Source organism: Parasteatoda tepidariorum, chromosome 8, assembly GCF_982258835.1.
Source record: "Parasteatoda tepidariorum strain Cologne lab strain chromosome 8, Ptep-v5.0, whole genome shotgun sequence".
NCBI lineage: Eukaryota > Metazoa > Arthropoda > Arachnida > Araneae > Theridiidae > Parasteatoda > Parasteatoda tepidariorum.
Genome location: NC_141762.1, coordinates 24,550,208 through 24,564,268, shown reverse-complemented (window position 1 = coordinate 24,564,268; position 14,061 = coordinate 24,550,208).

Here is a 14,061-nt window from a genome sequence, read left to right as displayed (position 1 = left end):
AATTGGAGGAGGACTGAAGGAATTAGGATATATGGTTATAAGAACTATGTAGTTGTGTAGTTTCTAATGTCACTTGCCAATCCAGCAAGCCTGCTAGGTGAAACTAAGCGTATTTAAAGCATAGAGTGCGTTTCTTGTTATACAGTGGCTCTATATATAGCCAAGAATCGAACTTCAGTCACACACATGTCACAACCTGTTTATACGGCGGACCCATTCATAAATCCATTCATTCATCCCCGAATCGTAATTTTGACCTGAACCAGAGGAATGTCCATCTCCAATTCTGTACCTCAGAGACATGATTTGTTATAGGAACAAAGGACTTTGTGACTCGACAGATTTAGCGTGCACAAATCATCATTTACTACAAGGAGAGTCTTCGGCCGGCAGGGATCGAACTCATGGCCACTTGGACATGGGGCCAATGTCCCGGCCATATACGAACTATCACAGAACTATACAGTTCTGCTGACCCGTGTTGGCTCTAGGGATGGAGCGTTCGCCTTCCAATGAGGTTAACCAGGTTCGAATCCCTGTGATGGCTGACCGATACGAATTCCACACCCGGCTAGCACCGACCATAGTACTGACTCAAAATGTCCTCAGTGGATCAAGGGTTAGAGTTCCCTTGCCGTTAGGGTAACCGTGGGAGGTTTCAGTGGTTTTCCTCTCCATGCAACGCAAATGCAGATTAGTTCCATCAAAAAATCCTCCTCGAAGGCAAATTTTCCCCAATATTCGATCCATGAGTTCCCTTGGATCAAATATTGGGTAAAATTATCTTCTGGATTGGGTTCAAAATCACAAGGCTACGGAGTTGAACGTTAGTAGTCGTAAACCCAAAATTAGGTCGGCTGTTCAACGACGGTTATTAAATACATTTGTGCTGTGTATTCGGTTTGGTTATATTAAAGCAAGATAATTTTGAAATTTTATCTTGCTGATCGCCAACGGTATAGATATATTTCTAATCAATTTTCGTTTGTCGATTAAGAAATTGACGAACTTTCACTTTTGTACACTTTAGATTGTGTCCTTTCCCGCTATTATAATTGATTATACTAAAAATTGTTTCAGGAAATAAGCAACATAAAAAGAATGTTGTGAAGATATCTGATATTTTATCAATAAGTGTCGGTGTTTGTTCGGATACAAAATGACCTACAAACCTAAATATGTGTTTTCCTTGATGAAGGATGCCGCTGTTTGTTTACCCTTTCCTATATTTCCCCCTCAAGTACGAAAATAAATAAATGTGTAAATCATAGATATTTTTATTTCTTTTTGTTAATCTAAAATTTGTATGTAATATAAAAGCATGGTTTTGTAATTAAAAAAAAATCATATTAAGTATTCTAATGATTTCGTTTTTTGCATTCTTTGCATATTATGATTTTTTTTCTCTTAAAAAATATAATACTGACAAAAACGAAGGAAGTAGAAATCGTTTAGACTCGTTAATAATCGTTAAGACACGGTTCGGAATAAATTAACGAATTCGCAGATCACTGTCCGCTGAAAGAAAAATAATGTCTGCTTATCTTTCCAAGGAAATTGTCGGAAGATAGAGATGCATCCCTTATTTTCATCTACATTTGTCCCAGAGGCACTTTTTTAGAGACAGAATATATACTTTTCTATTCTTTTTTCAGGTATATTGGTTTATGTTGATTCATTTTTTTCCTCCATGATAAAAAAAAAACGTTAATTAACCTGCGAAGGGACCGAGGGTGTGCTGTATCGGTGCTCGTTTAACTGTTCTACTGTAATGTGCTCGCTTTCGCGAACTGGTCGTCGCGCTACCAAAGAAGGGAAGCCATCCTCTCTGCTTTGGTAGCGCCTTACGGCAAGAGAATCAAATGTCTAATTAGATAAGTTTGTTTCTCATGATACTAATTTTTCAAATTCAATAGTTTACAGGCGATGAACAACACCATGATGGAACCACTAGAAGATATTGGTAAACACCAAACCCTTTATCTAACCAATGTAACGATGGTTTGACAGATTAATATGCAATTACGACAAATGATTTCCATTTACTACCATAATCAACTATATAATCAACTAATACTCCCCTTTTAGCAGGTCCACAGGTGCGGTGCAACAATAATTCTGATAAATTGTCGCTTCTAGGCCGGGATAGCCTGGTCGGTGGGGTGCCGGGCCCATGTCCAAGAGTTCGTGGGTTCGGTCCCCGCCGGTCGAAGACTCCCCGTGTAGTAAATGGGGACTGATGCACGTTGAATCTGTCGAGTCTCAAAGTCCTCCATGTTCCCATAACAAATCAATACCTTTGGGGGTACTGATCCAGGAGTTTCCTTGTCTTCTGGATTGGTTCAAAATTACAAGGCTACGGCGTTGAACATTAGTAGTCGTAAACCCAAAAATTGGGTCGGCAGTTCAACGGCGGTCATAAAATAAAATAAAAAAGGTATGTTTTCCAGACCGTCGCCAATAGCCCATTGTGCAGTTCCAGTACGGCGTAAATGAATTACTAATACTACTGCTTCTAATAATATATTTTGAATGTTAGAATTGGGAATAATTGAAATATTTATAATGCAACCGTGAAACCAGGAAAATTCTGTAAAATCAGTCTGGAAAAGTCAGGGAAATTTTTTCCTGAGTTTGTGTGACCATCTTGGAATTAGGAAGTTTTGGGGATGGGGATAAGGAGATAGTGATTCAAAATTTTTCTAAAAATGATCATGCTACTCAAGGAAAACTAGTTCGTTGTTTTTCAATGGGCAACTGCATATTTAGTAGTTCATATACTCATTACAATGGTTATTTGATAGTGAATAACTGCACAAGGATGTAACCAAATTTACCAAATAGCGCAGGAGGCCTACGTCCCAGGGCTCTTTAATTTGGGATTGAAAAACGAAAAAAGTAGCTTTTAAGTTAAAAATGGAATAAATTAATCTAACTATGAAACAGATCTCAGATCTACATATAAATAATTAAAATAGCAAGAATAAGCACGTAACTTTCATGCACTAAAATTAATTTAAAATGCGCCTAAAAGGCTAAAACAGTAACATTTGTAGGAATCATATGTGCAGTGTCTATTGTCTATACTCTCAAAAAAAAAAAAAAAAACCCTTCTTCCATTGACTACATTCCCGAAAAAAACACAGTTATTTTAAAGCTTTTGCTTAAAATTGAAAAATTTTTCCATTCATGTTATACATTCATATTATCAGATAAGTTTCATTACATGAACCATAGGATCATGTAATGAAACTTATCTGATAATATGGTTCAACATTACACTATATCATAAAATGATGTATTTCGGCAACAGCCCACTGTGAGCCAGGGAGATCATGGAGATTAATTAAGAGCTTTTAATTTCGAAAACTGTGGTATGATTCTGGTAATGTGGTCAGTATTACTCTCAGGCCTCTTTTTAAAACCCAGATAAGCTGGTATTCATTGATGTAAAGCAAAGTGGGCTTCTGTTCTGTTAGGCTACTTACAAGGATAAAGTTTTGCAAGCTCCTTCTAGTTTGCTTAATTTTTTTACTTACTACAATTTTATGTATAAAAAAAGGAAATAGTAAAATACATTACTTGGATTATAAACTGTTGAGGTTGAAAATGACCTCGTCAAAAAGCTGTAAAACGTGAGGCAAATGATTTCGTAACAAATCAAAAAGAAGCGAGGGCGATTCCAGTAGGCGCTGTCGCCTACATTTCTCACCCGCGATTCAATAAGATATTGTTACAAGTATACTCTTGTATATGTTTTGCCCAATTTCGTTAGAAAAGAAAATGTGTAGTGGTACACAAGTTCAGAAAAATTAAATTTTGGTAAAATATTAATTATTGTTCTTTTAGTCTAAGGAATATATTTCAGAATCTAGAAATTTGTAATTCATAAAAAGTATGATTTTGAGGAATTCCTATTTGAATACCTTAAACGGTTAGTTTAATGATCAAATAAAAATGAAGTTTTCTTTGCTCGAAAGTTAACTTTTTTATGATACACAAATTTTACTTATCTTATTATTATTTAAGGTCAAAAGTTATTTTTAAAACTATACGAGATTAAGGTACAGTGCGCCGAAAAAGAAAAAAACGGATCACCCGGAATAACTTTTAATTTAATGATCGGATCTTCACGTTTTAGAACTCAATCTTAATGTTTAAATGGGGTGACCGCAAATATGCTGATTAATTTGTTAATTAATTTTTTAACTAATTAAATATTTTTCTGCACACATTTATAAAAGTCCTTGATTTAAAGGTAATTCCATGCAAAAAATAAATTTTAGTAAATATTTATTATTTTTTATTATTTTATTTAATAATAGTCGAAAAAATTTTGAATTGAAAGGTATACTATTTTTTTACGTCATTTTAATGCTTGTAATGTTACGTGACAAAATACAACATTTGAAGAAATCGGTCGAATAGTTCCAGAGAAATCAGGTTTAATAATTCTTTAAAATTCGATTTCAGGAACTTATTTAACAAATTTTGTATTTTGTCATGTAGAAATATATTTAAAAATGACGTAAAAATTTTTATACCATCCAATTAAAAAATCTCTTCAACTATTATTAAATAAGATGATAAATATTTCTAGAATTTATTTTTTCCATAAAAATAATCTTTCGATAAACGAATTTCATAATTGTGTGCATAACTTTTTCAATTCGCCTTAAAAATTCTTGAAATATGGCGAAATTCGCAAAAAGTGAAATTAACATGAAAGGGTCTAGACTTAGTATCGCTCTCCTAACCAAATGAACATATTCGAATAACCCTTTCAACGGATTCGAATTTCTAACCCCCCGAATATAGGAAGTAGGGGAACTATGGGGATCGTATTTCTCCTTCTTCCTATATTCAGGGTGTTTGAATCTATTGGAAAAAAGGTATGTTTAGTCAAGGAAAGTAAATTTTTTGTGCTTGATTTCGTAATTGTGGACTAATTGATTACATACTTGAGGTAACCCCCTCGAACCATTAGGATTGAGTTCTAAAACGTGAAGATTCGATCATTAGATCAAAATTATTCAGGATAGTCCATTTTTTTGGCACACTGTATATTTGGAAAACATCAGTGAAGAAAGTATCGGGGCTTATAATTTAAAAAAAAAACATCAGTGTAGGAAATATCGGGCACAACGCTTTTAATTTTTTTCTCCACACTGACATTTTCAGAATATTCATAAAAGGTGATGAGTATAGAAAGGCTAAACTTGAACTAACAGTCATGAGTGTTGCAAACTCACAGTAGTTATGAAAATAACATATAATTTTCAAGGAAACATCATTTCATACGATGCTGGAACCTTTGAAAATCAGCCCAAGGAAAATAAAAAAAGCCACAGAACTTGAAGCAAAGCTATAATTTTAAACTTTATATGTCATCTCGCCATTTGGAATTTTGAGCTTTAGAACGGGCAAATAACTCAAACATTTTAAAAGTTAATAAGCTTTTTTAAAAAATCTTCAATTTGGTGACATTTCTGACCTAGATGAAAATTATCATAATCGGACCTTATTATAATTTTTTTTCAAATTTTTATGAACCCAGGTAAGGCAGAATTGTTTAAATATTAAAAAAAATCGATCACAAAAGCTTTACATTTTCTTAAAACTGCGGCTTTTCTCCAAATTGACATTTTACGCCATTTTCAGAAATAGCCTAGAGGGAGCTGTCTGAAAATGTAGGAAACCTAACAGTTTCAAATAACTGTTTCAAACTCATACATTTATAAAAACAGCGTTTTATTCATTAAAAAGCATAATTTCATAAGACAGCAGAACCTTCGAAGAAAAATCTGAGTGCTTGAAATTTTTAGCGATGTGAATAAAATAAAGTAAAACGAATATAATTAGAAAGTATGAACTTATTATAACATAAATTTATTGAACTATATTTTTACGACAATCTCATTCATGTCTCTTACGTCAGACTGACGTCAATTGGCAATATTATAATGATTTACGAATAATTTTTTTATATTTTATTTTAATGTCATTACAATGGCGGTATCATGATTCATGGTACAATTAAAATCAGATTCTCGGATCTTACGGTTACTATTTTCGTTAAATTTCAGAGTGGAAAATTTCAAGTTCGAGTGCCTCATTACAAATATTGCAATAATGTCAAGTCATTTAAACGTGTAAAGATTTGTATCAACTTTTGATGAAGATAAAAATAAAATGATATCGGCATACATAAGTTTTGTAATACTAAAGTGAAATCACGGTGCGTAATGATATGTAATAGCAATGATGACGACTAATGCCCCCAAAATATGTACACTTTAATCTACACTTTAATCAAGAGAAAGCAGAAGGTGTTAAAAAATTGAACATCATTGCTATTAGAAAATTACTACTGATTCTGACACGATAGAATATAGCAACCAAACAAACATGTGAGACCATATAATTGAATTTTTATTTCCAAGAAGTTATTCAACCCGTTTCATTCTAAAAAAGGTTTTGTCATTCAAATTGACGTAATATAAGAAAATAAAAAATAAATTTATGTTTCAAAATCCAATTTTTTATAGATCACTTTCAATTTATATATATGTATATAAATAATTATATATTTCGTTACTCTGATTCACTTGGCACTAGTAAGCTCAACATTTTTTATATAATTTATTTATTTTTGTTAATGCCCGTTTTGTGTTGCATTTTATAATTAATAAATAAACATTTGTTTTTTTTTTTGCTCCCGCAACTAATTGAAAAGTACCAAAAAAAAAAAAAAAAAAGAAAAAAGAAAAAAAAGGAAATAATTAAAATAAATAATCAATAATTCAATATTTGTTTAAATCTTTTATTTTACGTAAAATTATATTTTAGTTAAGCGGGTTTTAGTGAAATATTTTTATAATAATTTTGATTATTTTTATTCAAATATAGCTGTAATATTTATTCTTATTTAATAACAACTAACGTATGATTTTATAGTGTATTCTTTTAATTTTATAATGTACTAAGGGACTAAGTCTCCTATTCACAATCGCTCACAAATCCCATGGTTGCTCCATAATAATTGTTTCTTAGCGTAAAACAGTTTTTTTTTTTTTTTTTAACGGAAGTTGAAATGATTCACTTAAAATATATGTACGATATAAAATTTTATTTGCTTACGTTTGTGCCCCCACTTTACACATTCAACGTTCATTTCTTTAAATTAAAATTTATTTTTAGTCAAATTTGATTGGCAAATAGTATGAAAGATTACGCATGATTCTATTACCCTTATGTGAGCATAAATAAATTTTGCTTATAGTAATCAATTTTAAAAAGTAATCTTTAAAATTAAAGGTATATTGCTATAACAAATTTGGCGAGTATAACAACTGTGAAACTGTATATATCTATGACTGCATAGAAACCCATGTCCGAAAGTGTCATCATACACCGCTAGGGGCTTTCCTCTAATGTGAACTGTTTCTTCGTGTGCTTCTGAGCAGGTCATAATAAGAAAGTGCCCTTTGTCAAATACGACGACATTCCCTAACAATTTTGATCCTGATGATGCGCCCTAACTCCCTTAGACGTTTGTCGCAACGTTAATGCGACCCTCTGTTGTATATAACGCTTTTAAACTGAATCATTTTAACAAGAAATAGACTAAAAATGTCATTAAAAAATCTGCAGCTTTGTGTGCAAAACTGATTTTGAATTTAAAATCCCCACACCCGAGTTAGGCAAGATCGAATATTAGTATAAATACAACAAAAAAATTTGTTCTCCTGTGTTATTTTATATCTAAATATATATTGCAAAATAAATTTACATTTATTGTTTACAACTGTATTTATTAAAAAATAAACAATATGTCAATTTAGTTACATATTTTTCATTTTTTAAAATTTTTTTCTGCGTTTTCCCTCTTTGTTCTATCTTTTGTACTTTTCTCAAAAAATCGAAATTTTTGCTATAAATTCAATATTAAATTTTCTAAAACAAATTGTTCTAAAAAATCATTCTTTATATTAAAGCCCAACACGGTAATTTTAGATAACCTCACGGCGCACAATTACGAAAATAACTATCAAGATATCCACCATTTCATTTTAATCGAAACATTTACGAAACATTAGTTCCGCAAGAATTTCGAGGAAATGTTACAGTTAACCACACAATTCGAACTTATCATCCGTCATCATAATAAAAGATGAAGCACGTAGTAAAATGAGACCACATCTGATATTTAAAATACACCAATAGTTTTGTTTTACCGTGAATCCCCTATAACACATCTGTGATAACTTCTTTTCCATTCTGTGGATTTCGCAATAAGCTCTAATACGTAGACGCATAAGGGAAATTGTGTCAATGTCAACATTTGTTTGGAAATCGTAATTAAAGATAATTTTCATGTTGTGGAAAACGACACTTATCAACTATATTACTATCTCTTTAAGACAGGCTTTGTTATCATGCTAAATGTTATTTTATTTATAAAAGTAAAGCCACCGCCTACATCTAAAGATGATATCATAAAACGAATGCTGCCAATCATCAATGTCATCACTTATCCTACAATAAAGAATAGGTTACAATTTATTTCTGTTTTTAAAAAAATAAATAAAGGCCGCTGACGCTGTTTTGGGTGTTCTATTTCATGCTACATTTTATTCTGTTGTTCCGAAATTATAACAGATAGAAGCATGAAATCACGAAGATATGTAGAAAATATATCGGGGTTACGATGGAAAAAAAAATTAACTCTCGATAATTATTTAGTTTATGTAGAAAATACCATGCGGGTCGCTCTACAAATGACAAAAATATAAATTCTGAGTTGAAATTTTACGTGCTGAAAGAGTTCATTTTAGTTTATGAACTTTGCTGACTGAAAATTTTATACCGAAACTATGTCATGCCAATGGCATGTCGTAGTTTTTGTGTAAAATTTTGCAATTGAATATGGAAACATTAATTAGTGCAACCATTAATTAACTATCATTGATAGTGTAAGCACTGGAAGTGTAGCAAAGTATTTTAAATAAATTCGAATGCATTTATTTATACTGAACGAATACATCATCATCAGCATTGGCACGACAGCCCTTTGTGAGCCTGGGCTTTCCTCAGAAGCTTTTCCCATTCTGAACGAATACATTTTATTTATATTGATATACAGAACTTATGCAATATTTTCTATCGTCATAATTTTCATAAATTTAAATAAATTATGCCAGTGCAATGGCGAGTTATTTCGTCATTGCTCAACAACCTTTGAACATGAAAATACGAGTTGGTTCGTAGCCAGTTAATATGAGTTTTTTTTCTTCCTATTCGTACTTCTAAATTTCTATTTATAGCTAGCTGAATTCTTACTCGTTTGAAAGTTAATGCAATTTTTAGTGCTATTTTCAAAAACTTTTTCTAAATTTTTTTTAATGTATATTTATTGTCAATTTTTAATTATGATGCGCAAGAAACTTAAAAATAGAAGAGGTTGTAGACAAATGTACAGGGAGTACGTTGGAATTAAAATATTTAACATTCGGTTATTAGTTCAAGAATGAAACTGCTGAACTTGTAGTAAAAAATGCCATTCAGTGAGCTTTACACCCCTGAGAAAAAGCAACAACGAAGTTGAAATTTGACATTCTAAATGGGCCATTTTTATTTGAAAACTAAAAATGGAAACTTTTTTTTTCAAAATTCAAATTTCATTCAAAATTACTAAAATTTTTTAAAAATATTTTCGCGAATTTTCCTCACTTTGATCCATGGCTGTAGGAAAATTTATTTCTCTTTCTCGATGTCGTTATTTTAGAAGCTTGTGCTTGATTTGCTGCCGATAGTTACAAAAAAGTATAGAGAGATTAGATGTTGTCAGATTTTAATCTTAACACTTATGCTGAAATTTTTAAATATATAAAAATCTCAATTCCAGAGCATTGGAAATTGTTGACAATTCGAACTGCTATAATGATATAAGTCTCGATAACGAGTAAAATTGCTTCGCGTCACTCTTTTCTTGCTATGTCGTATATTCAGTTTAAATTTTTTTTTCAAGTGAAATTTATTATTTTTCTACTCTCTCTTTTCGTTACGATTAACATATTATCAAAATGTTGTTACGAAAAATTAAAATGCTTTTATATTTTATAAACAAAATTATCTTTATTTTGTTTTATTTTAGCTATTTATTTATAATGAAAAATATAGAATTTTAAGTAAAAGAAATGACCAATGGGAAATAGTCACGTGAGTTGGTGAATTAAATTAAAAACAAGGAATAAATAAATAAATAACCAAAATTTTAGTTTCTTATTAGAATTCAATAAATGGCGTTTACTAACGATATTGTGAGTTTCCTTGTCTATCTCAGTGGTACTGAAACTTGTGGATTTTACAACAATATTGGTCGTCATATCTTATTTATCTATACATCCCCACATCAAAAATTTGCTTTTAATTGTCATAATTCAGGGACGTTAAAGCTCGTCCCCTTCTGAAATCTTATTTTTATTTTTTAAATATATCCTTTAATTAAATAGTAATTCTCTTTTTACATTTAGGCTACCAAAGAAGATGTCTTTTTCTGTTTTACATGGACTTCATTGTAAAAAACTCTGGATCAAATTACTGTAAAGAGTACTGATAATTTTAAATTTTGCGGAACAAAAAACTGATATAACGTAATTTTCGTAATTAATTAATTAATTACGTAATTTAACTGAATTACTGAAATAAAATTAATATTACTACAAAAATTACGATCACATGGATTTTATGATAAAATGGAATGGATGGCCCACAGGGTGCCAGTATTTTTTTAAACTTTAATTAGATCAAATTTTTTTTTTTACAGTGTAGAGGTAATTTTCAATGTAAAGAAAGGATTATAGATAGAGAAACTTATTAAAAGGACTTATTAATATTTAATCCCATCCTATTAATATTAATCCCATCGTAGTGCAACGAGAGAAAAAATTGCATTTTTAATATAATAATTAAAATATTTCCTTCAGAAATGTTTTAGATTTTAAAGTGAAAAAAAACCTGTAAAAAATACAGAACAAACTACCTTTTGATACAATTACAATTTTAAATATTGAGCTTTACCAAAAATGCCGGCCGGACAGTGTAGTGGGGTGGGTGCGGACCTTACATTAGATAGGTCCTGGGTTTAAATCCCGGACAAGGCATGGATGTTCTTTCCTTCTCTGTAATATCTGTTCTTACTGTGGGAACAACCATGGCCTACCCAGTATGGTGCTCCTGAAAGAGTGGCCAACAAATCTGCCATACTTATACCAGTATGAAGCGTGTCAATCCGGTGGGCATTGAACTTTTCAAAACATATACAAAATATTCGTTCGTTTTCATTACTCACTCCTCTGAGAGTGAAATATTTCACTCAAAATTTCGGCCTCTATCCGACAAGCTGAAACATTTGAATTCTAGTACTTTTAATGCAATGAATTTTTCAAAAAGGTAACTTTAAGAAACAGTTTTTTTCTTTTATTAAAACATTTATAATTCGAAAATTTATTTTCATTAGTTTGGGCAGTGTTCAGAAAGCAAAAGTATTTGACAACCGATTGAACAAATACGTTGTAGCTCATTTACGTCGCACTAGAGCTGCACAATGGGCTATTGGCGACGGTCTGGGAAACATCCTTGAGGATGATCCGAAGACATGCCCTTACAATTTTGATCCTCTGCAGAGGGCATGGCACCCCCGCTTCGTTAGCCCAACAACCTGCACGCGAAGTCGAGCATTTTACGGTAGAACAGTTTAACGAGGACCAATACCGCACACCCTCGATCCCTACGCAGACTGATCCAAGTGGTCACCCACCCGCACACTGACCGCAACCAGTGATGCTTGACTTCGGTGATCTGCTGGGAACCGTGTCTTAATGATCAGTCCACTGCTGAAAATGAAAGTAACAACTTTGAAAAAAGGTCAATTTTTTCTTCCAAATTTGGTACTTGCAATTGTATTTAATTGCAACTAACACCAATGATTCAATATATAATTCAAAATAGCAGTTGTACGTTCAATTGTACGCCAATAAATTCAAAATAGCAGTTGTACGTTCATCACAATAAATTCAAACCTTCTAGTTCCCTTTACATGTAACAACAATGGTAGAAATTAAAATTCGCTTAAATTTTGATTGGATTTTAGGAACCCTATATCCTGGTTTTTATACCATTATAAAAAAGTTTAAACAAATTTTATCTTACTTAATTAGCAAACTTTGAATTCTTGCAAAATTATGTGTGTAATTCATACTTTGTTTATAAATACTTCATAAAACTGATTTCTATTTAATATTTTTTAATATTGATTGAATAAATTAGTGTGTACTAAAGTAAAATTTGTTTTGAAATAGTAGTTATTTAAATATTAATTAAATAAATAATCTTATTATTTATTCATAATATATATTTTTTAAACAAATTAAAGATCAAGAGATAAATAGCAAAATAATAGGCTAAAAACTTTAGCTGGTTTTATCTTTTTTTTTATTTTCTGTAATTTTTATTCTTCTATCTTCGTTAAAATTAAAGGTCAGATTCCAAAAAGTAAAAGCAAAAACAATGCTAAAATATTTTTCAGAAATGGAATACTTACAGCACCAGAATGTAAATGAAAATTAACAATCTTTAATTAACAAGCTTTAATTAACGTTACATATTTGTGATAATTCTCATAAACTATAAAATATATGACATTTTTTTTACAAATTTTTAATGATCTTTAGGAAAAGTCCAGTAACTGTATAAAACTCTGAAAAAGCTAATAAATCACGAAAAAAATTAACTCAATTCTCAAAAATTAAATTTAACTAGGTTTTTGCAAAAAAATTTTTTTTTTCCTTCACAATTCCTTTTTTTGCATTCGGAAAAGCGGCTAATTTTGCGGATATTTAATAAACTCTTACTCAGTTGTTACAATTTTGAAATCAACTTAACTTATTATTATTATTTTTATGTTCTAATTTCCATGTTCCTAAATTCTAATTCCTATGCTCCACATAATCAAAATTTAGAAAAATAGTCTTTTCCATTTTTTCAGTTCATTTGCCCGCTCTTATCAATACAAGGTTATATTATTATTTTGCTGCGAAATCTAATAACTACTTTTAGATTAAAACAATGAGCATGAATCTGATTTTGGTATCAAAATTGACCATGAACGTTATTTGAGTTACTTAATATAATGATGAATAAATAAAAAATTTTCGACAGTTTTTCTTATCATCCATGACACCAGTAAAACTATAATAAAGGTTACTTTATTTATTAAATTTAAACGGTGTTTGCACTCGTTTTGGCGTTATAGTTTACCGCGGTTTATCATGTAAATATTTATTGAATGTTTACAGGTGTAGAAGAATTTTCTATCATTAATTTATATTTTTTTCTATTGCGTTTAATAATTATTCAAGTAAATGTTATAAAATGCGCTGTAAAAATATTTTATTGTTCGTTCTACTGTATAATTAAGAGGTTAAGGCCACTTTTTAGCGCAAAGAGAAGTTAATATCGGAAAATGTTTTCAGCAGGATATTAAATTATAATTTTAAAATAAGTCCTTTATTTTTCAACTAGCGGTAATTAATAAGTTAGGAGGAAAAAATATTTTGATTATGGGCACAAATAAATACATAGGATATTTTTCAAAGTACTAATTTCGCATGTTACATTTCTCAAAATTCGCATGTTACATTCGCATTAAATTTCTCAAAATCGTACACGGAGACAAAATTTCTAGTGCAATTACCGTGCTGTATACATGCATTGTTTTTCGATGTACCAAGTTTTATATGTAACATTATAAAAATTCTCAAAATCGCACACGAAGAAAAGATTTTGTATTTTAAATTATAACCGTCGTTGAGCAGCCGACCCATTTTTATGGGTTTACGACAACTAATGTTCAACTCCGTAGCCTTGTAATTTTGAACCCAATCCAGAAGACAAGGGAACTCCTGGATCGAGTATTGGAAGAAATTTGCCTTCACAGGGGACTTTTTTGATGGAGCTTACCCGCATTTGCGCTACATGGAGAGGAAGACCACAAGAATC